This window comes from Acanthopagrus latus, chromosome 7 (assembly GCF_904848185.1).
Source record: "Acanthopagrus latus isolate v.2019 chromosome 7, fAcaLat1.1, whole genome shotgun sequence".
Taxonomy (NCBI): Eukaryota; Metazoa; Chordata; class Actinopteri; order Spariformes; family Sparidae; genus Acanthopagrus; species Acanthopagrus latus.
In genome coordinates, this window is record NC_051045.1 from 19,637,369 (window position 1) to 19,642,247 (window position 4,879).

Below are 4,879 nucleotides of genomic sequence, written 5' to 3' on the forward strand. Positions count from 1 at the left end.
TGCTATCAAGGATTGCAATCTTATACTCTTAAATGATCCAGCAGGTAGAAATGTCTTTTCCAAAGTGACACACTGACATGTTTTGTATTGTTTTGTATATGTGTTGAGGTGCAGTGGAGTCATGAGAATGTCTAACTGGCTGTCAGGCCTACACAGAAAACTTAGCATAGCATAAAGTGTTTTTAGTGAGAAAGTTTCCTCCGAAAATAACACAGTGAAAGATACCCTATTAGTAATTGCATGAAACAATATTGGACCTAGCTAGCTGTCATCTCTGTGCATGTTTCTTCTCTCATATTGATAGCCTTCATTAATAGTAAGAGACTTTCTTGGGGTGCAGTGAATTGAATACTTGGCTACAGTGCCCATCACAACATAAACACACTGGACTAATGGATGCACAGTGTGGGCTGGTGTTTGATGATGGAGTTTCCGAGCTCCAAGTTTTTACATGCTGATTCAGTGGTGTGATGCCGGGCCCATTCACACTACAGGTTAACCAGTGATGACAAAAATATCAAATAAAATAAACATTTAACTACATTTATAAATCACTTAACACAACAACATGCAAAATGCTGCCAGTAAAATGTGTGTCATGATACGATGACATGATAAGAGCAACTCCACACCAAGTCACTTAATCAGAAAAATCCTTTGTTGCACTGACCTTTTTTGGGCTGACAGTTTCAACTCTGTTGCACTACAAACCACACCCAGTGTGGTTTCCTATCACTGTGGGTGTGGACTGAAGTGTGTCTGTCTGTTGCACTGGTGCCAGTACCCAACAGTGTAACACTGCAGACAGTGCCTTGTTACAATGGCTGGATTTCAGTAAAAAAAGAATTCTCAGCATTTTTGTAGTTCCTCTTTAAACTAACCAAGAACATAAAAAATAACTCATGAAAATGGTGGAGAGAAACTGCAAAGAGGGATTGAGCAAATACAGTTGCATTGCAGTGTCAAGTGCCTAAACAAGTTTAAAAAAATGACAAGTGTAGACAAGTTGCGAACCTAACACTGATCAATGTACAATACATATCAATTTAAGTATACTTAACAATTAATTCAAGATGACAAAGCTTTCTGTGATCTCTTTGACTCTAAAGTAAAAGTAGAAAGTTCTTTGTTTATAATGAGGCAGTGCCATTGCACCACTAAATCCATGTAAATCCTGTGTGTCGAGGTGGATTTGCACTGAAGCGTGTGTTCACACAAGGAACTTCAAGCTCAAGGAACCCCCCCTCCTTCCCTCTCTTCTTGTCTTTTGGTCTCTTTTGACCTCTGATTTAGTTTGTGACAAGCGGGCACTACCAGCCTCAGGAATGGCACTACTCCCACGTCCACAATGCCATTTTGGGCCCATTTGGGGAACTGATGACAGAGGATGACCTAACCCGTATTGAGAAGCAAATTGAGAACCTGCAGGTGATGCACAAGGTCTCAGAGGTCGAGAAGGAGCTGGAAGAACTGGAGCGGCAGCTTCATCAGCTCCTACCAGTTTCTGCTGCCCTCAATCAAGGGCACTTCTCAGTCAATCCAAAACAAGTGCACGGCCAAGCTGAAGATCTTCCAGCCTGGTGCAATAAGATTTCTACCCTGCTCAAGAGTATGGCCATTCTTCTTGCCACCTTAGGGGGAAAAGAGATAGACATCTTGGATCTTATATGTCCTGGATATTCTCAAGAAGAGACAAAGAACATGAGCACAAGTCAGTCTGAACCGGCAGAATCAGTTGGCACTGGATTTATTGGACGGTCTCAGTCCTTCTCCACAAGAGAGGATGTGGAGAAGGAGATAAAGCAGTGTGGAGTTTCAGTGAAGAACCTCAAGGCCAACTATGAAATTCAGAATCAGTCGCAGTCTGCAGATGACAAAGCAAATAGGGTGTACAAGCGCAAGAGGTCTCTCCCTGTGGTAAGTGAGTCCAGTTATCCTCCAGGGACAATTCGTGAGGATGATGTCCCCCGTCCCCCTGCTGAGGTCGCTCAGCCACATACCAATGGAGATTTACCTCCAGTGGAGGAATCGGTCTTACCTCTTGTTGAAGAGCCAGTTATCATAGCATCTCACGCACCTAAGACATATGTGGCATCTGAGGCAATGGCTCCAACCAACATCGAACAGTTCAATCAGGTTCTTTCAGCAGACCCTATTTTAAATAATGATCAACTCACAAGGAGTTTGGAGGTACAGACAGATCTTAGCTACGTCCAGGAGTGCATTGAAATGAGGAAAGAGAGAATCGTCTTCCTGTTTCTTGAACACTGGCGGAAGTACACGATCTCTGAATCTTATCGGACTAAATACACTGGCAGGAGGGGAAATCATTTAGACGTTGGCTGGGAGGACTACAACCAGTTAAGTGCACAGATTGGTGAGGAGATGCAGAGTGAAGACGACAAGCTCCTCCTTTTCATGAAGTCAAAGCAGGTAGTGGGGAATCTGATTGGTCACTGGAGGACGATTATGAGTCAAGTGCCCACGCGTCAGATCCGCAGGCTGAGTCGTGCCCAGATGATCTACTGGCCGGAGCACTTCTTGCCGCATATTAACGGGTCAACTGTGAGCTACGACAGCCTCACTCTGGACCTCTTCATGCTCGGATACTTCCAGCTGCTGGAAATGAGCATGTCTCGCAGCGAGCGCAAATTCCGCCACCTCTTGTGCTACGAGATGTTTGACCGTCTTGGTAGCCATAAATGGGAGGTAATAAGGCAGTTTCACAGAGAGGTCATGGAGGACATTGAGAGAGGGAAACGAGATTGGGCAGATGGTTTTGAAGACGTAAAACTCAAGTATTTCGGAGACTCTAATGATGGCGGAGGCATGATGACAGCTTCTCTGCGTTCCATGTCCCCTGAAATGTCCTTCATGCCAATTCAGGAGTCACCTCCTCCTCCGCCTTCTCATCCTCCACCTCCTCCACCAACTACCCATCCCGCACCACCACAACCAAATCCTACTGCCCCACCAGCTTCTCAATCAGAAGTTTCTCCATCTTCATCACCTGCTGCATCCAAGGGTGGCGCATCTGAGAATGGCCAGTGTGTGCAGCAGGCAACTCAGAAGGACTCGAAGGAGGCAAATGCTGAGGGGGATTTTACAGCGAGCGAGCAAATGTCACCCACTGAGGCAGTGGTTCTAAATGGTACCAGTTCAGAGCAGGAGCGTATGCAAAGCCTGACAACCAACACTGTGCAACACACAACAGCAAAAGCTGAGACGCTGCAGGGCTCAACTGAAAGTTCAGGACCAGACCCAGTGAAAGACGTTCCTCCCGTCACTGTTAAAATCATAGAGGAACCTCATGTTGACAAACCTCCACCCAGAGATGAACATCATGAAAACTCAATCAAAGTGATCTATGAGCTAAAAGAGTTCAGCAACGAGGAGATCATCAGATATATTGATCGAAGCTTTGCTTTTTGGAAAGAAAAGGAAGCTGAGCTTTTTGATATCTAACAGTTTTGTGGACTGAGGGTCCGCTACAGGCCCAGTTCGTCTGCACAACCAAAGAGGAAATTCGCAGAGAGCAGGGACGTGGAAACTAACCTGCAAAGTGGAGTATGCTGAGAAAGGAAACTAATCTGGCCTGTCAGGTTTTAGGTCATGTCACATAAGGGACTTAACTGCAGCAAAGAAAAGAGCATCCACTTAGCTGGACTGACTTTACCTGCATATCCCAGAGTGGAAGAAAAAAATAAAAGCCTGTGATGTCAGAAGACACAGATTAGCTACAGAGGTTTAGGTGTGAATTGTGTTGAACCCAGAGATTTTTGAATCTTGTATGATTGATTGCCATGGTACACTACTTCTGGTAAAACAAGGTTTTAAAGGAAAAGATTTGCCATATAAGTCATGAAGTGTGTTTTGTTTAGGTCATCTTTGTAATAAGGGGCTTTGTTTATATTGAAGATTTCAGATTGCATTTCAAGTTGACATAACCTCAGTGATTACTTTAAGTGATCTTGGTTTTTTGTTTGAAATCAAAGGCAAAGAAACCAGGTCTCCAGTGGGTTTGCAAGGGTTTAAGGTTACGTTGTGGGAAACAAATGGCCCTCATGTCTTTGATCTCATGATTTTCTATATACAACGTGTGCATTTCAGTAGAGATTACAAAGATTAACAGGAATAGAGGCCGAGGGAAACAGCTCAGAGTCTGTTACAGTTCCATTAGTCATTCAGAACTCGAAATTTTGCATTTTTTTTAAAACAGAAAATGAAAGCATTCACTCGACAAAGCAATAATCATCTAATGAAACGTCATACTAAGAGTTTATTATCATTCCATTAAGTCCGCTCTTTTTTGTTACTCTATTTATAATTCGAGTGTTTTTGAGAGATTTCCTTGAACTTTCCATAATTTGAGTTTGCTTTATTATTTTGGTTTCTACATTGCTGTTACAAATAAAGTTTGTTGACATTTTTGTGATTACATGATTTCAGTAGTTCTTTCCAAATTCATAGAACTGTAATTGTTGGCTTTATCTGAATAGAGATCAGGCAAAAATTATTACATATTACATGTTCACACTGATATACAGTGCATACCAATGAGAAAGCCAGTGTGCGAGTGTGAAACATCAAACTCTTGGCTGTGTAATCCTTTGCTGCGTCGCTTGTAGCAAGTGAAGAACCACATTATTCTCATAGTGTCTCCTCTGCAGCGTCAAGATTACCTTCAAATAACCCTCTTAGCGCCACCCGCTGTCATGCTATCCGTGGCTTACAGGAGCCATAAGGAGGTTACAGTGAATCTTGATCAACTCACAGCCCAAACAGGAAGGCAGTCAGCTGGTAAACTTAAAGGCATATATATAGATTTTTAATTATGTACAGTAATTAAGATTTGGTGAATGGAAATAGCACAGTAATG

At 43.0% G+C, this 4,879-nt stretch overlaps 1 protein-coding gene across 6 annotated transcripts in view; it reads left to right on the plus strand.

The window, feature by feature from the left end:
• Positions 1-4,879, plus strand: part of espn (espin) — a 40,353-nt gene that overhangs the window by 30,876 nt on the left and 4,598 nt on the right. The gene's annotated exons all lie outside the window — the stretch shown is intronic.